The sequence below is a fragment of the Amblyomma americanum genome, chromosome 3 (assembly GCF_052857255.1).
Source record: "Amblyomma americanum isolate KBUSLIRL-KWMA chromosome 3, ASM5285725v1, whole genome shotgun sequence".
Taxonomy (NCBI): Eukaryota; Metazoa; Arthropoda; class Arachnida; order Ixodida; family Ixodidae; genus Amblyomma; species Amblyomma americanum.
The window spans coordinates 158,092,979-158,115,669 of NC_135499.1; the positions used below are offsets into that span (position 1 = coordinate 158,092,979).

General features: G+C 45.4%; 2 non-coding genes across 2 annotated transcripts; both read left to right on the forward strand.

The window, feature by feature from the left end:
* The first annotated feature begins 3,904 nt into the window (after nt 1-3,904).
* On the forward strand, nt 3,905-3,977 carry TRNAK-UUU (transfer RNA lysine (anticodon UUU)). Its single transcript has one exon. It is a non-coding gene; the product is annotated as a tRNA-Lys (tRNA).
* A 17,670-nt stretch (nt 3,978-21,647) lies between these two features.
* Nucleotides 21,648-21,720, forward strand: TRNAK-UUU (transfer RNA lysine (anticodon UUU)). The gene has a single exon. It is a non-coding gene; the product is annotated as a tRNA-Lys (tRNA).
* Nucleotides 21,721-22,691: the final 971 nt, after the last annotated feature.

Here is a 22,691-nt window from a genome sequence, read left to right on the forward strand (position 1 = left end):
GTGACATAGAGCATTCTTTATTTTTTCACAAACTGCGGCATCGATTGGGAAGAGAATACACGAGCGTGCATTACACGCTGTATTGCAAACGTAAGCTCCATTGCTTCTAAAAATTATGTTGCCATCACCAGCGGGGTCACAAGCACCGCCGCAGAAACAAAGATGTGTACGAACGCATTGGATACATTGTTTTTACGTAAGTGGTATTACTTATCGACTAATATACTGGTACAGGCAACGTCAGTGGGCACCCCCTTGTTTCGCAAAGTATTCCCCTTTGCGGTTCTTCTTATTTTGTCTCATGTCCCGCATTACGACGGGTAGAAACAAAAGTACCTTTGAAAAACGAAATTGCTTTGAAAAGCCTTGGCTCTGTGAGGCGAGCTAACTTATTTCCAATCGGACTACACGCCAGCAGCGCGAAAAAACCCTTTTCATTTAAGCGATTAAAAGAGGCCGACAAAACACGCGCTGATTATCGAGTAAATTGTAATACATGATCACGGAATACATCTGTTCGAGCGTGAACTGCTGAAGACCAATATGGACATGAAATATATGAGGAAGACTCGCGAATTCAGTGCCTCGCAGAGCGATAGACAGCTCTTAAAAGCATGGGTTTTCTTCTATCTTTCTGGAAGGCTTTCATTGTATCTATCGTGGTCGGTGCTGTTGTTTAAGCCGGTCAGTCTTGGATGTGAACTAAGGAAAGCGCTAGCATTTTACTATGCCTGTATAGAAGTGATCACGCCAAGCCTTTTAAGAAACGTTTACGCTCTTTCATCCTCGTGTTTATGCGTCACTACTTATGCCACGTATACACCAGCCAGTGTAAATGTACAGTGGTAGTACAGCTTCCACAGAACCCGATATCTTCAAAACATGGCGGCTTATGATGAGAAGCGAGCGCCACCTTCAAAATGAGTGGTCAACTGAACAGTGACGTCATGAATAGAAAATAATTTTAAAAACGTGACGTAATGTTACAAGTGTCGTTTGCCAGAAACAGAAGTGCTCCATCGTATCGACGTTCAGCGTGACGCACGTGACAATGGCAAAGAAAGAATACCCGACGAATGCAGACTACTACGCAACTATAGACAGTCAGCGCTTGGTGCGGCGTCGTCCTTTGTATTCGCGTCGTGTGTCGCACTGAATTTCGAGGTGTTAACAAGACAACGAGGCTTAGTAATATATTAATTCCTGGTACGTTTATAGGAGATTAAACTCGCAGTTTGTGAGCTGTTTTCGAGCACCCTAGTTTGCCAGCAATGGATTGTGACAAAATTCCGCTGAGCGAGTTTTGCTCTCGTAAAAAGAGGGAACAATGGAACTTTTTAAAGTCATAATTTGATTTGAAAATGACGACACACAACTCCGACTGAGAATAATGGCACAACAAAAAAGTTGCTGAACTTACCTCCGTGACAAGTTTGAAATGTAGTCGCGCAGAGTTGTCGGCTGGACTTTCCTATGGAAATTGCGCCTGCCTTTTGGAACATATGAAGAACCGAGATTTCGGTTAATTCGAAAGCTACACTGAACAAATGCAACAATTTCAAGTACTCACACAATGCAGAGGCAAGAGAAGGTGTGGGTGAACAAGCAAATAAGAACAGTTAGCTTGTATTCAGAGCAAACATTCTTGAAAAATTTGCTTCAAGAGGTTAAACAGGACGAGTTTAACGAATCAACTGACCTCACAAAAGACTGCTATGTGCCTAACGCGTAAATAGAGATAACATCTCACCATCCAGAATTCGCAAAAAGACCAGACCGTGACATACAACACTTCTCTGATCTACGGTAATAAGGCCGCATAGAAAGACATTATCACAATAGTGGCGCAGATCTTTGTAATAGTTGCTTGTTCATTATTCAAAGCTGCCGTCACGCTGCTTTATCGCTTTGTTTCGTGATGCAACCTGCGAACAGATTAATCTGTTTGCATAGAGGCAGAGCCAATTCTATGCTGTTCCAGACTGTTGTGGTTACTTTGCTCGCCGTATCTGGAAAGTTCGTTGTCAGCTTTAAATTATTTAAGTATGGCCGAGAGCGGTTGGCATTTTGTTCGACTCTCGACGAACACGCTTGTTGCAACGCGGCCACAGAGCCATTCAGTTCTTTGTGGGCGGGCGAGAGTCAGCCCAATAAAAACGGCTGGTGTTTAGCATTGCTAAGCACGAACTGTTGTGGGAACGACAGTTTTTTGAAGGTGGACACCACCGCCACGTACCTGAAAGCGCGATTGAGGTGACTGACCGAGGTAGCCAGTTACGCGCGTCTTCAACAAACCCGCAAACATCACAATGTCTTGCTCGAAGTTTACCCATCAGAAAAGTTCTTTCGTACTAAAAACGTTTTGTTAGTAAGCCCTTTTTACTTTTGTCCAGCTCATAAGACTGCCATCACCACTACGCGACAACAGCAGAAAATATACGCCACTCACTCTGTACAAAAACATGTTCAGTCGGAGTTTCCAGCGCTCACTATACTACATGTAAGTAGCTAGGGCAGTGTTCACTTTAAGCGAAATCGTGATAAAGATTTCCCGAAAGCGTTCCCTAACATTTAGAGAGACATGAACCATACGTACACTTGAAATTATCGAAATTTTATGGCACGAAAAATCTAGGCGTCATATTTTACACAGTTAAGCGCTGAAAAGTGCGTGCTGACCGTAGCGTTGCTCCTCAATTGGATCCACTTAAGTAATGGCTGGTCAAATCTTTAGGGGAAGCCCCCCACGGTGGAGTAAAATTTGTAATAAGGGCGTAATTACTCACTGGCATCCACCCAAGCGCAGCCAACCTGGTCTCATTACGTTCACCGCATCACTAATTCAGCTAATCAAGTTTCATGGCACTTGCTCCGTAACCTAACCTCAGCCCCCGTCCCATAAAACTGCATGCTTACTTAACAATTCTACGGTCGAAATTCGAGTTTGCATGCGCCGTCTATGATCGTCACTTTGCTAACCTCAATGACACGCTTGAATAGGTCCAGCCCGCCTGATTGATTCATTGGTTACTGTTCGCATAAAACTGCCGTTTCTGCTTCAAAGATTCAGGTTCATCTTTCTACAGTGGCCTGTAGGCGCAAAATCGGCAGTCTTCTTGTACCATAAATTCAATCTCGCCTTTAATCACGATGCTACGCATACTACATGTTCTCGTCAGACTTCCCGTCACAGTTACTCTACAATACCGTATACCCTTTGAAATCAGGCATCGAGACATTTGACTCGGATTTTTTCCTTAAAGCAGCCCGAGTCTAGAGCGACCTTCCATCCGGAGTGGGCACCATGACAAGGTTCGATAACTTGGAAACCGCCGTCGAAGATCATCTGTATTTATATTGATACCTCCTTGTTACCGCAACCTCATGTAATTTATTTTGTGAACCTTTCAGGAATGAATAAATAAATAAATATATAAATAACAATGTTCGACACTTTTCGACCTTTACATTCTCTCTCCGTGGCGCCGAAGATATGATCGCTGCCTTCTTCCGTCGGTACAAAGACTCCAGAGACAGAAGATGATGGATTACTTGGAAGCTCTATAGGCATGAATTTCACGCCAACAAAGGATGCTGACTCCTCTTCTCCTCAGGAATGGCTTCTTGTTACTAAATGAGGGTACCATTTTGCTTGCATTTTTGAAGTTATGGCTTTATTGCTTCGCTGGATTGCAGGATTGGCCAGGCAATACCACCAGCCTGGTTTTAATGCATCGGCCCACATTATTCTTTTTCCGGTATGGTTTTCTAATATAAGATAAATTGTTTTCATTTTGATGACTTGCCATGTGCGACATGATCAAGGTGTCGTTGTAAGCTTGAATTTAATTTCCAAACTGTAACCTGGTATCTGCCAACAAGTTTACGTATCTACCTTGCGTCCGCCCGGATAGCTCAGTCGGTAGAGCGTTAGGCTTTTAACCTAACGGTCCGGGGTTCGAGCCCCCGTCCGGGCGAGATTTTTTTTTCAGTTACCTGCTTTTTATCATTACCAGTGAAAACCTTAGCGAAAGACAGAACGGATTCGTTTGCCACAGAATGGCCTATCACCGCCAAACAAGCGGAAATGATATACCAGTGTGCAAAAGAGGGTTCTGAACATGTACGGGATTTTTACCCTGACTTTATTTTTCAGCACTAGATGCATAAATTGAAAATTTTCCGGCGCAAAAAATATGCGTTGATGGTTCTTTGTGTAATGTTCTATGCCAGGAATACACTTCATTGCACACCCCTCTAATTATTTTCGCTTTAATCTGCAAGGTGATATCCCTCGCCTATACAACACACAAATTCAGTCTGCACAGTAATCAAGAAGCTTCGCAGCCGTTCTTTTCTTTACTTATAAGCAGAGCTGGATTGTGTTGGAAGACAAGAATGAGACTTTTGGTTAATAACACACTGATCACAAATAGATCACTTAGTGAATCATTAAATGCAACAGAACTCGGTTAAATTTAATCGAACCAAGCCAGAAACGGCTGCGCGTATGTGCGAAAATCGCACGCTCAAATACGAACGATAAGAAACACGGGCCCTCGCATGTCACTAACATGTTCGTATACTCTACCCTAAAGTTTCTACACAAAAGCGCCGCCATCCCGAATTATGATTAAAGGACTTTTTAATGGCGCAGACAGGATATATGTCCGCGTGCTCGTTTCGAATAGAAAAAAAAACATGCATTATTAGAATATCAATTTATCCAAACAATTATTCGCAAGATGGACGAATGCAATATTGAGGGCTACACCAGGTAAGGAATCTACCATGAATAAATTGCCTGCCGTCGACTAGACGTGACTAAGATCGTGTCTATATGATAGTAATTTCTTTTTCAGGACCATTTCATGAAATAATGAAGTCCTATTAGATGTAACTAGTTAGTGTATGAGCAATCCTGACGCACTGAAGCAGCAGAATGCACCAGTGACCCAAGGACCGAAAAGCACGATGTAGTCGCTAAGAGAAATGGATCCACAGCAAACAACTGTCAGGTTGCAAAGTAAATACTGCATCATACAACATCCCACAATTTTCTGAAAGTCTGCGGCAGTAGTTCTCATAACCCTTGACTGATTCTAGAGAACATAAGCCAGATAAAAAGCAATTCAAGGCGCAGTGGGTCAAAACGCGACAAAAATTTGTAAAATCGTCGCCATTATTTTTTATTCAAAGATGTTAGAAAACAAATACTTCTAATTTTTTCCTACCGTCTTGGCATTAGGCTAAAAATGTATTAAAATTCCAGCTCAAGAGGAACACCCTAAAATTTATTCAAATTAAAAACTTTAGGATGTCGCATTTTCCTTCACCTCATGGGCAACCTGTAAATATTTATTATTGTGTAAAGAGATATTTTGTATATTACCTCTCCCTCTATCCTTTCTTCCTGTTGTCTCACTTATTTCTTGTAATTTCTCCATTCTGCCTGCTATCTTTTATTTCCGCTGCCCCAGCTCAGGTGCTGCACTATCGATGGCAAAAGTGGGGGTTGGCAAAATTTTGTTCTTCCTTTTTTATTATTATTTTAATAGAACCACTTACTACTCCATTCCATCGGAAAAAATGAGACAGCTAATAAGTTACGACGAGATAGCCTTTTAAAATCACAACTTCACTCATCCTTGCAATGAATGCACACAAATTTTGCTCCATAGACAAGCAGGCAATGACTTCGAGCCTGTTCTAACAATAGACACTGTACTAAGATTGAACCAGGCACTATTTTCCTCTATGCCTTACCATCAATGCAATTCTACCTCCGGGCTTTGCTTGCAGCCTGACTATGAGATGTTTTGAATTTCCGGCCTTCATCGCAACTTTCCTCTTTTTTTTTTGTGCACAACTGTTGCTCTTTCGCTCCGCCGTACTGAATGCGCATGGGATTTGGTTCCATTCGTAGTGCGTGAATACGAGGCTTTTAATGTGATTGCAGAGAAGACCAAAAAGCGCTTTATGGCATAGGCGCTGCTTGCGTCTCATCAGAGATTTCTTCATGAATTCTGCTCTCTAGTCGGCATTCATAATTTTCCTTTTGTACACTCGGACTATCCTCGAGAGTAATAAAACACGGGCTAAGTTTTAGATCAAGCAGTAAAACCATTAAAATTACTTTAGCCCCACAAGAACATCCCAACGTCACGCTTTACCACACATGTATCCCCCTGCTAAATTAATTTTATCTCTACTACCCCAGAGGCCAAAATTCTTTAACCCTCCATAGCAGAAAATCTATAACAAAGATTTATTAACTAATCACTTGTAGTAATCTAAGACGCCAGGTTGACTCGACTGCACAGTTTTGAAAAATCTGGCTTGCAGAGTTTCGTGCCTTTCAAGCGCTGTCTCGTTCAAGGCTAAAGAGCCTTTAAGATTTGTTGATCTGCTTAGAAGAATCCAATCTGGTTGGCCTTAAAATCATTTGTAGTGGGCATGTGTTGGGGCAAAGTACAATAAAAGCAAGTTAGTGTAACACATCTTTTAAAAGCTAGGAGGTGATAATTGACAGTTCATGCCGTGGTCATGTGGTCACGTGGTCATGTGGTTGGTCACGTGGTGCGCAGTAGCTGCTGCCTCCGGCAGCTAAACCAAGTGGGAGGGGGGAGGGGGGAGGGGGTAGTGGAGAGGGGAGATAGTGAGTCCACGTCTAGGGACGAAGATGAAGAAAGAAAGTCCTGCGAAACGAAGCGGCGAAAAATTGACTTTGCAAATCGCCTGAGTGAGTTCCACTCGGCCACCTGTGGCTATCGCGTCACTCCAGGTATAACTAGAGCTAAACCACAGCCATTTTTTTGACAACGTATCTTGTGTTTCGTAGAGTGGCCCTTTAATTTTCAATTTTAGTTCAAAGTGAAAGTGAATTTGGTTGCTGTGTCGGAGACAAGTGTTCCGTTAATGTCGCTCAAGCCTTTTTTTTTAATTCGTTTCGCTGACCTTACCCCTCTTGCGCTTGACACCTTCCGCGAAGGAGGGCGAACAGTTAGATTTTACGCAGAAACACGTGCCCGCGAACGATACGATTGTGATGATTTAGATTGCCAACGCTTCTGGTGTTTCTGCAGGTGTTACGATACACACTAATGTGATAGTCTTTTTTTTTCTTTTTCTGAAGAACCTGTACTAGATGTCCTGAGCTGCAATGGTACCGAACATTACTTCAGCTAGTATTGAATTCTTAAGATAATCTTTACACATTGATATAGACGAAAATTTGATTTGGGCTTTCTACGTGATCCTATTCACAGTACATAGAATGTTGAGTGCTTCTGGTGTTTTCGAGCGAAACTTGCTATACTTGACTTATTGTGCTAGTATCTTGCTTGATGCTCAGCATGGTTATTGTCTGATCTTTTGAGTAAGCAATAAAATCTAAAGAAACTATATGTGAACCATAACACCTCAGGCCTCTTGCGGAACGTGTTCCTGCGTACAGCATGCGCAAGTTGAGAGGAACGTCCTCCGAAGTCGTTCCCTTCCGCATGTTCAGTCCTATATGAAAAAATGAACACTGCTGGCTGCATTTGGAAAAGAGAGCAGCTGTTTGGAGCCGAGGAAGATATGTCCGATCGAATCTGCTTCTGCACAAAAGACAGAGTGCACGTGAACATATCGGCCGAGGAAGCCATCACGTGCTGCGACAGCCGTAGATGAGGGTAAGTGATCTAATACTTTTAGAGAGCAAGACATTGATGGGAGACGTTCTTGCGATTCGGCCACACGATCCGGCCGTCCCGCTGTTGCACACGCTATTTTTTAGCCAAGTTCCAAGTCCCTCCATTGTATGGCGCTGCGGGCACTAGCAGAAAAATTGAAAACGAAACGCTGCCGCCGACCGCGGCGCCAGCATTTCTATGGAGGCAAAACGCATAGGTGATCGTGTGTTGTGCGATGTTTGTGCACGTCGAAGATAACCAGGTGGTCGAAATTATTCCTGAGCCCTGCACTATGACACCTTTTTCTTCCTTCCTTCTTTCACTCCCTCCTTTATCGCTTCCCTTACGGCGCGGTTCAGGTGTCCGCTATATGTGAGACAGCTACTGCGCCATTTACTTTCCCCAAACACCAACTTTACAATTTTTTCAAGAAAGGAAAAGCGCAGTACTTGTCCCACTTCTCGATAGAATCGTCAGCAGCGCCATTAGAGAAGGGATCAAAGGACAGAGGTGTAAAACAAGGAAGAAAGAGAGATGCGCCGTTATGAGGTGCTCGATCACCTGACTCGACAACATTAGGTTCTTTAGAAGGGCACTAAATTGAAAATAATCTAGAAGACTGAAAAAAAATTTAACTACTAGAATTATCTCGCTGAAACTCGCATTTTTATCAGCAAAGAAATAAAAAAATCGACAACACAGCTGTCGCTAATACAGACGGATTTCATGCGTTCTCTGCCGACATACATCATTGGGCGAGGTTGCAAGCGGTTAGGCTACAGCGCCATTCACTTGAAAAAAGGCGTTCCTGGAGTTCATCTCGGTGCAGACATCACGTGTTTGAATAGATTTCGATTTTACCAAAATCCTAATTTAACGTACACTGACATCGTACTATGCACGGGTGTCTGGGACGGCGATTGAGCAAGTGCTAGAGAGTGAGGAGGAGGTTTGCGCAGGCGACGGGGTGAAGCGCTTGCACGTCGAAGACAGCGGTTGATTAAGGGAAGAGGTGATTCGAACAGTGCATGCGCTACCGCTCTTAGCGCCAATCAAGCACGCCTTCACCACTACGTCACAGCGACGAAAACCCTTCGAACGTATGGCGCGACGCTCAAGTTGGCTCTTCTTTTTCCGTTAAGGTAGGAACTGGAGCTGGCGTCTTGAATGGCTGGACATGGCAGGTACACGCAGTTTCTTGCCCGTGACCCAGCGACCTTCGGCTGTATTTTTTCGGCACTATTAAAGACACCAGTGTTGCGAAACCGAAACCGAAACAAGACCGCTCCAAGTCTGAAGGCAAGAAAAGGGCAAGCATGCTGGGAAAGAGAAACCACCGAGCGCCCCTTGGAGGGGCAGTCGTGTCATGTAACTCGAAATAAACGGATGTCGTTTGTACTCGCTCAACGAAGTTGTCTATTTTTAACGAAAGCGACATAAAGATAAGCTGGTGCCGAAACCCGGGATATACCCCGAGGCCTAACGAAGATGACTGCGTGGATGCGACGGCGACGAATAACAAATAAAAGGCCAATATCTACTCCGAAGCCGCCGCCCAGTGCTACCGAGTGCAGCGACATGGAGAGACACAAAGCGAAGAGATCAGCTCTCCAGTCATAGATGACTCGACTCATTGCAGGTATTGACTCCTGCATGACAAGCCGCACAGGCAACGAAAAAGAACTCAGTGTTTTCTTGGCAAGAATGAGCTCTCTGCAGACCGGTCTAAACGAAGCTAACGCCGATGTCGAAGAGCTACTACCAGCAGAAAAAGCGGAGCAGGACTATACCGAAACGATCGAGAATGACGACAAGATCGTTACATACATCGCGAAGCTCTAAGCTGAGATAAAAGAAGTTCAAGGGAAGACGCAGCCGAAAGAATAACCATCACCAGCAACGACGCAGGCGCGGCAACCATGACCTGCCAGCTGAAGCTTCCAAAATTAGAGCTCGTAAAATTTGACGGCAAAGATGTGTCCTGGCAAGAATTTTGGGAATAGTACGAGCAAATGATTCGCAAGAACGATAGGCTGACGGCCTTGGTCAAGTCCGGGTATATAAAATCGGTTGTGATTCGCGAAGTAGCAAAGAACGATCAAGGGCCTTCCGCCCACATCGCAGTGCTATGGCGACGCCATCTTGCTGCTAAAAAAATGCTTCGGCAGTGAAGACGCCATCGTGCAAGCGCACATGCGAAGGCTCTTGGACCTTGAACCTGTGCGAAGCGCCGAAGACACACGGTCCCTCCGACGTTTATACGGTACCCTCGTCTCTCGCCTCCGTGGACTGGAGGCACTCGGCCAGAAACAAGAGACTTACGGCACGCTGCTCTACCCCGTAGTACAGCGCGCCCTGCCGAAAGAAATATTGCTCGAGTTCCACCGAGCCGTGGCGAGGGAGAAAACCTCGGAAACGTCAACACAGAACACGGAACGTACTTGATCTGTGCTGCGAAGCGACGACGAGTCGGCACAGCCAACAGAAACAGCTGCAAAAAGTACTTACTCTCTCTTTATTCGCGAAGTTAATTGACATTTTGAGGATTGCAGTGGAAAGCCCCGAGAACCTGCTTGCTCAGGAAGCTAATAGCAAGAAACCCCAGGTATCAATGCTGAAGACGTTAAATCCAACTGGGAGTTACAAGAACAGCACTGGAACGAAATTTAAATCCTATGCAGCTGTACTACAACAATCAGCAAGAACCGACCAATTTTTCCTTTGCAAGGAGAATAACCACGAAACCAACGCCTGCCGTGCTGGCATTTTATTAGAAGAAAAGAAGAAAATGATTCGTTCGGGAAGATGCTTCTCCGCTGTACGAAGCCAAATCACCGTTCTAACGAGTGCAGAAGCAGCATTAAATGCGGTATCTGTGCAGGGCGGCATGCGACGAAAATGTGCGATCCAGAATTTACCCATCCGAAAATCAAAGCGAATGCAACCGATGTGACAACAGTCCCAGTGAATTTGCAGTCTACAGTGAAAGAAACTCGCAAACGAAAAGTACTGCTACAAACGGCAACGGCGTTGTGTGCCGGCGAAACAAAAGCGGTATACTTACATGCCCTCTTTGACGGTGGTAGCCAACGTTCATTCATTACGAAGCGATCATCAGAGGAACTCGGGCGTCGAGTTCTTGGAACAGAAACGTTGAGGGTTGGCGTGTTCGGTGGACACCAACCAGACCGAGAGTTTAGCAGAGTGCTGGTGTCGCTAACCGTGCAAAACAAGAAGATCCACCAGATCGAAGTCCTTGAGGCAAAGATAATATGTGAACAAAGAATCCCGATTCCTGAACACACGATCAAGGAACTACTCGGACCTTTGGCTGCAGCCGACAGGACTTGCAATAACGAAAGGGGTGACATCGACCTCCTCATCGGGTCAGAGCATTACTGGGAACTTATAACTGGAAGAAGCAAGCCGCTAGATGTAAAACTCTGAGAAGTCGAGACTGTTTTTGGGTGGTGCATTCAAGGACCAGTAGAAGTAAAGATAGTTGACTCGCAGTGCATGCAAACCATTGCCCTTCGCATATCACTGGCCGATAGTGAGACCATAAACTTCTTGGAACGTTTCTGGACCCTGGAGTCTATCGGAGTCACGGATGACGACAACTTTGTTGGGCAACGGCTGCTCGATTCTTTCGAAAACAATATACGGCGTAGTGGATCACGATACGAGGTAGACCTTCAGGGGAGGCAAAACATCGATCTAAGTGACAACAAGTAGACTGCTGAAAAACGACTGTCCCAACTGAAAAACCGCCTTCGAAGAACTCCTGAATTGTTGGAAGCCTACGACGCTGTCACCAGGCAGTATAGCATAGAAGATATAGCTGAGCCAGTGCTATAAAAGGAAGAAGAGGAAAAGCTGATCTACTACATGCCGCACCAGCCAATACGACGATACTGCGACTGGTTTTCGATGCTTCGTCGCGTGGACCGAGGTTAAAGTCATTGAACCAAAACCTCGAGAGTGGCCCGAATTTTACAGCTGACATTATCTCCTGAATTTCAGAAGCAACAGAATAGCCTTGGTGGCAGGTATTGAAAAGGCATTCTTGCAAATAGAGATAAGAGAGGATGACAGAGATGCATTGCGCTTCCTGATGTACCATACGAAACCAGGTGCGAGCGGAACAACAGGCGAAGTGCAAACTCTTCGAATGAAGCGAGTTCCTTTCGGAACCACAGCCAATCCTTTCTTGTTGACCGCAACTCTGCAGCATCACTTGAAGAATATGGAAGAATAGTATCCGGACACAGCATCACTGCTGGCGCATTCCTTGTATGTGGACGACCTCTTATCGGGAGCAGAAAATGAAGAGGGAGCCATAAAGATCTATCAAGAAGCTAGGACCATCTTCAGTGCGGCCTGTATGACACTGCACAAGTGGGCGTCCAACAACCAGACATCGAACGAACGATTTGCGATGGATGATTGTCAAGCTAGACACTTATGATACCTCCCAGGGGTTCTTACAGCGTTAGGACTGACATGGAATCCCACCACAGATAACCTCACTTTCACCCCGCAGTCTAGCGAGCTACCGGAGCCAGGAAGAAGCATTAGAAATTCGGTTCTGAAGACAACAGCAAGACTGTATGACCCACTTAGATGGCTAGCTGCATTCACTGTCCGCACAAAGGCTTTATTTCAAGAGCTGTGGCAAAGAAACGTGGAATGGGATGACATCCTAACACGGGATCTGGATAAAGAATCGATGCTCTGGTGCGAGGAACTAAAGGAATTGAAAAGAGTTCAAGTGCAGCGCTGCTACAAAGCAGGCGCAGTCGAACCTGCCAGCAAAACAGTCCTGCGCGTATTTGCTGACGTCAGCCCAGTGGCATACGGTGCAGTGGCTTATATCTGCGTAACAGATGCGGATAGGATCACAACTTCGAGCATCCTGATTACAAGTCAAGGGTTGCTCCGATCAAGCAACTGACTCTTCCGAGACTCGAACTGATGGCGTGTCTCTTAGCTGCCAGACTGAGTCGATACATCCTGAGAAGCCTGAAGGAACCACCACAGGTGACACATTACTGGACTGACTCGACAATCGCACTGCATTGGATAACAGGGGAGCCCTCTCAATGGGAACAATTTGTGAAGAATCGCGTAACTGAAATTCAGCGCCTTGCCGACACCTCTGCATGGAAACATTGTCACGGATCCGAGAATCCGGCGGAGCTCATGACTAGAGGAGTTACAGCTGATCAGCTTGTTGAGAGTTCCACCTAGTGGGAGGGAACGCACTGGATGAAAACGACTGCAAACACGTGGCCATGCTTCTCGTTACCAAGGAAGATTCCGACAATGGAGGAAGAAAAGCGAACTGTGCAAGTCCTTCATACAACAAGTTCACCTGAAGCTTCAAAGCTGTTAGACACAGATCGATAAAGCAATGTAACGAGACTCTTCCATGTGACAGCTTGGATATTACGATACGTCAACAAGCTACTACATCTAACTACTAACCATGGATCACTGACGGCAGTTGAACTGGATGATGACGAGAAATACTAGAAATGGCAAGCTCAAAGAGAATACCTGGAGAGAGAAATTCAGTGTGCGAAAAAAGGAGATCGCTTTCCAGCAGACTCGCCGCTGAGGGACACTCCAGTGTTTGTGACGACAGTATTCTCCGCATAAGCGGCAGACTTCAACAGAGTGGCAATCCGTACGACGAACGCCATCCAATTGTACTGTCGAGGCGACATCACGTAGCAGAATTGCTCGTGCGTCAAGCACATTGCCAAGTGCTACATATAGGAGCACGGGATACTTTGGTAGAGATGAGAGAGAAGTACCGTGTTGGTACGAGCCCGCCAGCTGGTAAAAAGAATCATCAAAAGATGCATAACCTGCCAGCGCAACAATGCACGTCCAGCGACTTAAGTGACTACACCGCTTCCGCGTGATCGATTGACCCAAGCTCAACACTTTGAAGTCACAGGAGTGGACTTTGCAGGACCACTTCTGGTGAACGGAGAAAACTCGCTGTACAAGTCCTACATCACACTGTTCACCTGTGCCGTAACGCGAGCAGTTCACCTAGAGCTTGCATGGGACATGACAGTGGAGTCGTTCTTGAAGATTTTCAGACGTTTCATCTCAAGGAGAGGTGTACCCAGAGTCATCTACAGTGACAACGCGCTTTCCTTCAAGAAAGCCAACCGAGATCTTTTATACCTCTGGAGCTCTATCCGGAAACCAGAGGTGCTTGACTACTTTGCAATGACACGATTCGAATGCACGTTCACAGTAGAGCGCGCCCCATGGTGGGGTGGCTTTTATGAGCGACTCGTGGGATCAACCAAACTTGCTCTCAAGAAAGTTATCGCTTCAAGGTTTTTGTTCTTCGAAGAGCTAGCAACGACCTTGGCTGAAAATGAAGCTGCCTTGAACTCCAGACCTTCAACACACGCATACGACGGACCCAAAGAACCGGAACCTCTTTGCTCTTCCTTCTTCTTGCCAGGAAGACGCCTCACATCGGTGCCTAACGAGGGAAAAAACGAAGCTGACCAAATCAACATATCTCTTCAGAGACTGTGGACCCGACGCCAGCAGACCGTAGAAGCTTTCTGGCGTAGGTGGACCAGAGAATACTTAGAGAAACTGCGAAATGGGCAAAGTCAGAACGAGCACCAAGGAAAAACGATCAAGGACAGCGACTTGATTCTTCTTCGTGACAGTCTTCAACCACGGCAGCACTGGAAGATCGCAAGGGTTGATAAACTGTTTCCGGGAAGAGACGGAAAGGCGCGGTCGTGCCTTCTGAGACTACCTGGAGGATCAACCCTCAAGAGACCAATCCAACCCGTGTATCCTCTAGAGTTAAATAAAGAAAAAAAAAGACTAAAGTCAATTTCGGGGATGAGGGGGGAGTGAATGTGTTGCGAAACCGAAACGGAAACAAGACCGCTCCAAGTCGGAAGGCAAGAAAAGCCAAGCATGCTGGGAAAGAGAAACCACCGAGCGCCCCTTGGAGGGGCAGTCATGTCATGTAACTCGAAATAAACGGATGTCGTTTGTACTCGCTCACCCAAGTTGTCTATTTTTAGCGAAAGCGACAACCAGTGCAGCTAGGAGCCTTGCCTTCTTCCAAGAAAACTATGTACCCGCAGCTTCCTGGCGGCATGATACTGTGCCGCGTCATCACCACCATGCCCTCTCTGACCAGCAGCACATCTAACTGCACAAAGCAAACGTTGCAGTTGCTTGCCGCATGACAGGAGTCATGTGCCGTTAAAACATCTCCTTATCCCTCTCATAATCGCAAACATGAGATAAATACGCCAGCGATGAAGTTCCTGTCACGCCGTGGAGCTAAATTAAGCTCTACGGTGTATAACCCTCGACTATTAACAATTTCTGGGCGAGAGCGCTATAGAACGCGAGCAATTATCCAACACGACTGAAATATTTGTCTCCTATCCTTCGATTATGCCTTACTCCTGGTATACAAAGAAATGAAAAACACTCGGACTTGCTCACTTAACGAATAGTTTTTTTCTTTAGAATACCCTTTAATTTTGGTTTCATTACAATCGAGAATGTTGCTGAAAAAATGTAACTGAAATTTTACGCTCTTGAATACATCGTTAAAAAGTGTGACATAGAGCATTCTTTCTGTTCACGTATTGAGGCATCGATTTGGAAGAGAATATCCAAGCGTGTATTACAAGCTGCATTGAAAAAGTAAGCTCCCTTGTTCCTATAATTTATGTTGCCATCACCATCGGGGTTACAAGCACCACCGCAGGTACAAAGATGTGTACGAACGCATTGCACACATTGTTTTTACGTAAGTGGTATTAGTTATCGACTAATATACTGGTACACGCAACGCCAATGGGCACCTCCTTTTTTTGCAAAGTCTTGCCCTTTGCCTTTCTTATGATTATGTCTCATGTCCCCGCATCATGGCGGGTAGAAACGCAAGTACCTTTGAAAAACGAAATTACTTCGTAAAGTCTTAGCTCTGTGAGGCGAGCTATATTATTTCCAGTCGGGTTTCACGCAAACAGCGCGAGAAAACCCTTTTCATTTAAGCGATTAAAAGAGGACGACAAAACACGCGCTGATTATCAAGTGAAGTGTAATACATGGTGACGTAATACATCTGTTGGAGCATGAACTCCTGGAGAACAACAGAAACATCATATATCTCAGGAATACTCGCGAATTCAATGCCTCGCAGAGCGATAGACAGCTGTTAAAATCATGGGTTTTCTTCTTTCTGTCTAGAAGGCTTCCATTGTATCTCTCGTTGTCGGTACTGTTGTTTAGGCCGGTCAGACTTGGATGTGAACTAAGGAAAGCGCTTGCATTTTACTACGCATGGATAGAAGCGATCACACCATGCTTCTTAGGAAAGCTGTGCGCTCTTTCAGCCTCATGCTTATGGGTCACTACTTATGCCAAGTATACATCAGCCAGTGTAAATGTAGAGTGGTAGTGCAGCTTCCATAGAACCCGATATCTTCAAAACATGGCGGCTTATGGTGAGGAGCGAGCGCCACCCTCAAAATGAGTGGACAACTGAGAAATGACGTCGTAAATAAAAAAATAAGTTAAAAAAACGTGACATCATGGTACTTGTGTTGTTTGCCAGAAACAGAGGTCCTCCAACTCCTTGACGTTCAGCGCAACACATGAGGCAATGACAAAGAAAGAAGACCCGACGAATGCAGACTACTGCACAATTTTTAGACAGTAAGCGCTCGGTGTGGCTTCGTGCTTTGTCTTCGTCTCGTGTGTCGCGCTGAATTTCGAGGTGTTAACATGTCAACATTGCTCAGTAATATCTTAATTCCCGGTACGTTTATAGGAGCTTAACTCGTAGTTTGTGAGCTGTTTTCGAGTACGCTAGTATTCTAGCAATCTGCTGAGCGAGTTTTGCTATAATAAAAAGACGGAACAATCAAACTTTTTTACAAAGTAATAATTTACGATTTGAATTGAGGACACACAACATAGAATGAGAATCACGCATCTACATGTTGCTGAACTATCGCTCCGAACAAGTTTCAGATCTACTCGCGCAGACTTACTGGTCTGCTGAACTTTCACAGTGAAATTGCGTCCGCCGTTTTGAACATATGAAGGACCAAGATGATTGTTAATTTAAAAGCTAAACCAAACAAATGAAACAAAATCAAGCGCTCACACAATTCAGAGGCAAGAGAAGGTGTGGGTTAACAAGCAAATAAGAATAGTTAAATGGGATTAATAGTAAACATTCTTGAGGCACATACGGCAAGAGACTATCCAGGACGAGTTTACCGAATCAACGGCCTTCATTAAAGACTGCTCTGTGCCTAAGGCGTAAATACAAATAAAATCTTACCATCGAGGATCTCCAAAAAGAGCACACCATGACCTCTCTAATCCATGGTCATAAGGCAGTATAAAAGGACATTATCACAATAGTGACGCAAATCTTTCAGATAGTTATTTGTCATTCCTCAAAGCTACTTTATCGCTTTGTTTGGTGATTGAAGCTTCGAACAGATTTATCCGTTTTTGCACAGAGGCAGAGCCTATTCTACGTTGTTCTAGACTGCGGTGGTTACTTTGCTCGCAGTATCTCGAAAGTTCGTTGTCAGCTTTAAATTAAACACGGCCGAAAGTGGCGGGCATTCTCTTCGACGACCGGTGAACATGCTCGTTGCAACGCTTCCGCCGAGTCATTCAGTTCTTTGTGGGCGGGCGAGAGTCAGCCCCAATAAAAATGGCTGGTGTTTAGCAAAGCTATGCACGAACTTTTGTGGGAAAGACCGCTTTTTGCAGGTGGACACCACCGCCACGTACCTGAAACCGCTATGGAGGTGTCCACTGACCCAGGTAGCCAGTTATGCGCGTCTTCAGCAAACACACAAACATCACAAGGTTCTTCTCGAAGTTCACCCGTCAGAAAAGTGCTCTCCCAATAAAAACGTTTTGTTAGCAAGCCCTTTACGCGGTCTTCCTGCTCGGCGGACTGCCGTCGCCACTACTTGACAGTAGCAGGAAATGTACGAAACTCACTCTGTACAAAAACAAGTTCAGTCGGAGCTCCCAGCGCTCAGTGTACGACATGTAAGTGGTGAAAGCAATGTTCACTTTAAGCGCGGTTGTGGTAAAGATTTCCTCAAAGCATTCCCCAACATTTAGAGAGACATGAAGCATACGTACACTTAAAATCATCGAAATTTTACGGTTCGCAAAACCTATGCGTCATATTTTAAACATTCAAGCGCTGCCAAATGCGTGCTGACAGTAGCGTTGCTCCACCATTGGATCCACTTAGGTAAAGCTTTAACCTGGTCTCATCACGTTCACCGCATCACTAACTGAGCTAATCAAGTTTCACGGCACTTGCGCCTTAACATTACCTTAGCTGCCCGTTCCATAAAACTGCTCGAATTCGAGTTCGCATGCGCCGCTTGTGACCCGCACTTTGCTGACCTCACTGGCACGCTTGAATCGGTCCAGAACAGCGCAGCCAGATTCATTTGCGAGATTAATCGCAACACAATACTGTTTCCGCAGTTAAAATAAGCTTCCTCATTCTACGATCGCCTGCAGTCGCAAAACCGGCCGTCTTTCCTTATAGCATAAATTAAATTATGCCTTTAAACACGAACCTATACATATCACATGATCTCATCAGACTTCCCGTCACAGTCTGGAAGAACTATCCACAGCTATCGCGGAGACAAACAGGCACACGTCTCCGGGTCATGATGAGGTGACCTATGACGCCATTGCAAAGCTACCCCACACCTCCCGTCTTCGACTCCTGGAGTATTACAATTCTTCCTGGATGGCTCGTGAGGTCCCCACGGAATGGAAGCTGGCGAAAATCGTGCCCGTTTTGAAACCCTGTAAGCAGCCAACAAGCTACGCTTCATTCCGGCCCATTGCCCTACTGAGCTGCGTAGGTAAGCTCATGGAGCGCATGATCTGCAAGCGCATAACTTGGTTCCTAGAAAGCCGAAATGAGTTCCCCCAAAAAATGAACGGGTTCCGTCAAAACAGGTCTGCGACTGACAATATCATCGCCCTCGTCTCATCAATTGAGGAGTACCTTCATGCTGGGTACATCCCAACAGCCGTTTTCCTAGACATCAAGGCCGCTTTTGACTCCGTCTTTCACCATGCAATTCTCGCAGCCTTTGGCAGTCTTGGCCTTGGAGGAAGGCTATACAAGTGGATTGGGCATTATTTAAAAGAACGACAAATTTTTATTACCACTCCAAACGGTCCAACACGCTTTCACGCTGTGGAGAGGGGCGTACCACAGGGAGCGGTGCTCAGCCCTCTCCTGTTCAACATTGTCCTTATTCACATAAGAAGACACCTTCCGCGAGGGGTCCGCATAACAATTTATGCTGATGATATCTGCATCTGGGCCGCGTCACGTTCGCGCTATATTACCCAGCAACCTCTTCAGAGAGCACTATTGCACATTTCGATGTACCTGGCTTCCAGAGGTCTTCGTCTCTCGCCAGAAAAGAGTGTTGCAATGGCGTTTACAAGAAAAACGATGACCCGATATCCGCTGCTCCTAGGCGGACGATCGCTGCCATATGTACGATCTCAGCGATTCCTGGGTGTTGTAATCGACTATAATCTGTCATGGTCACCTCAGATCAAAAACCTCCGGGCGAGGATTACTGCAGCATCGCAAGTGTTCAGGTTCATGGCGGGAACAAGGTGGGGTAGCCACTGCCGATCAATGCTTCTGCTTGAAAAAGCCTACGTTGAAGGAACCTTGCGCTACTGTCTACCAGTGCTTCAAAGATTATCTACATCAAGCAATAAGACTCTCAATGCCGCACGGAACAACTGCCTGCGAATATGTCTTGGCCTCCCAAAGGGTTCCTCTGCATCAGGAACAGTAGAGGAGGCAGGATGTCTCCCACTAGAGGTAATTGCCGCCCAGGAAACTATGCGTACCCATCTCCGCCATGTCCTACAAGGGAAGAAGCACTTCCTACACCGTGTCCACCTAACTCACAGCAACTCTAGCTTTGGCCAGGCAGTGCAGCTCCTGCCCCTTCCTACTATTAATCAGCCTCAGAAACTACTACCTCTGGCCTTTCCTCCATGGACACTCTCTCCTCTAAAGGTGAAGAAGTCTGTTCCAGGTGTGAATGCAAAGAGCCGCATGCCACAGGCAGCACTTCTGCAAGCTACTCTCGCCTACTTAATCGAAGAATATACGCAGCACACCCATATCTTCACCGATGGTTCAACTACTAAAGAAACTTCTTCTTGTGGCCTTTATGTGCCCTCAACAGGCCATGCCCTTTCTTACCGGCTGCAGCGGAGGACCTCCTCTACAACAGCTGAGCTTCACGGCATTAAGGAAGCTGTTTCTTACATCCTGCGCCGAACCGCCGGCCGTTGGGTTATCTTCACCAATTCAAAAGCATCTCTGCATATCCTGGCCAACCTGCTGAAGAAAACGAATCACCAGCCAGTTTCCCTGGACATTGGGTATATCCATCATTTAGCTATTGCCGCAGGCCACTGCATAACATTTCAGTGGGTACCTGCTCACTGTGGCATTATGGCTAATGAAAAAGCAGATGAAGCGGCCCGTAAGGGCCATCAACATCAGAGATACATTCGAAGTTTTCTCACGAAATCTGATGCGTCCCAAATGGCTAAAAGTTTTGCGTACGAAGAAACGTATCGGCTTTGGAGTTTGCCGACACATCAGTACCAATTTCTTCACTCAATCGACCCACATCTTAGATCAAGACTCTCACCCAGAATTCCTCGACAACTCGAAACACTTTATCACCGACTTCGTCTGAATGCTGCATATACAAATGGCCTGCGATACCGTTTTGGACAAATGAACAGTCCGCATTGTGACAACTGTGCTTCGATAGAAACTGTGGAACATATCCTGCTTGAGTGCCCTGCGTATGCTAACGAGCGTGCGTACTATGAACATTGCATGCAGAAGCTCTGCCCAGTGCCCCTAACAATGGACAAAGTTTTAGGCCCCTTAGCCTGCTTCAGGCAACAGAGACTTGCAATGATCTTTCTTTTTACATATTTAAAAGTCATTGGACATCTCGATAAGCTCTAAATTCACTTGCAGGTTACCTTCATGCATTCTTCTTGCAGTGAACTTCGTCAGCCCATTCGTCGGACTATGCACTCCATCATTCCATAGGTTACATCAATACTCGCCACTGCATCCTTAGTACCCATTTATGGCAACATTTTATCTTCGTTTTTTTTTCACCTCTTCCACGCTGCTCTCCTTCAGTCTTTATCTCCCAAATTCCCCTCCCTATGCAGAGTAGCATGCCAGCGATATTGAAACGCCGGCTAAATTCTCTGTTTCTTCATTAAAGAGTCTCTCTCTCTCTCCGTCACAGTCACTTACCCCGTTGATGTCCGCACCGAAACATACTACCAGCATTTTTTCCTTAAAACAGCCTGAGACTTGAGTGACCTTCCATCTGAAGTGACTACCATCACAAAGTTTGGTAACTTCCAAACCCCCATCGAAGATTATCTGTATTCATGTTAATACCGTCTTGTTATCCACCCCTCATGTAAATTCTCTTGTCATCCTTTGATGAAGAAGGAAACAAATAAATAAATAAATCAATAACAACGTTTATCTCTTTTCAAACTTTTGAAGCCAACCAACGATGCTGACTCCTGTTCTCCTGAGGAAGTGCTCCTTGTTACTAGATGAGCTTACCATTTGGCTTTCAGTTTTGATGTCTTCGTTTTATTGCTCCGCGAGATTGCAGGGTCGGTCAGGCAACACCACTAGCGTGGTTTTAATCCATCAGCCGGGATTATTTTTTTTCCGGAATGGTTTCCTAACATAAGTTAATTTTTTTTTTCTTTCTGATGGCTTGCCATGTGTGACAGGCTTGCCATGTGTGAACTGCAATTTATTGTTTGCAAACCCGTTTACGCCTCTGCCATGCGTCCGCCCGGATAGCTCAGTCGGTAGAGCGTTAGGCTTTTAACCTAACGGTCCGGGGTTCGAGCCCCCGTTCGGGCGAGGGATTTTTTTTTCGTTTTATCAGTGAAAACCTTGGCGAAGGACAGAACAGATACGGTTGCCGCAGAAGGCACATCATCGCCAAACAATCATCACAGATTTCAAGCAAGGATTGTTGCGTGGCTTATATTCGTTTTGTTGAGGCCGTATTCTTCGGGAACCAGCTTGAACATATTCTTTACGAAGTCGGCAAGAGTGACGGTAAGGCACACATCTGTGTATTGTGTATTTTCTGTGTCAACACGTTGCTGCTTGTATCTGCCAATCTTTCGCTCACCTGCGTGAAGATTATCTAGGAACAATACTTCCGATGTGTTTGTCAACGAAAAAAACCTATCAGAAGCTATCCCGCTTAGGATGGTCCAATCATAAGGCTGCAAAAAAAGAAGAACAGGGCAGGCTCACGGAAATGGTATATCAGTGCGCAAAAGAGGGTTCTGAAAATTTCCGAGATTTTTACCTTGAATTTATTTATAAGAAATAGACATCAAGATTCATAAAGGTCCCACGCAAAAATGTGCATTCAGGGTTCTTGTGGTCTCGTTCTATGCTAGGAATAGACTTTATTGCACACGGCTCGAATTATTTTTGCTCTCCTCTGCAGGGTAATATCCCTCGACTATACAACACACAAACGTAGTCTGTGCAATAATTAAGAAGCTTCGCAGCCGTTCTCTTCTTTACTTATGAGAAGAGCTGTATTTTTTTGGAATACAAGAATGAGACCACTGGTTAGGGACACGCTGATGACAAATATATCACTAATTGAGTGACTAAATGCAGCAGAACTCGGTTCAAATTATACTAACTATACTGAAAATGCTAGCGCGCATTCGCAAAAATCGCACGCTCGAATGCAAACGAATGAAACACAGGCCCTCGCACGTAATTAACACGTTCACATAGTACAACCTAAAGTTCCTACACAACAGCACCGCCGTCAAGGCTCATGCTTCAATGACTTTGCAACC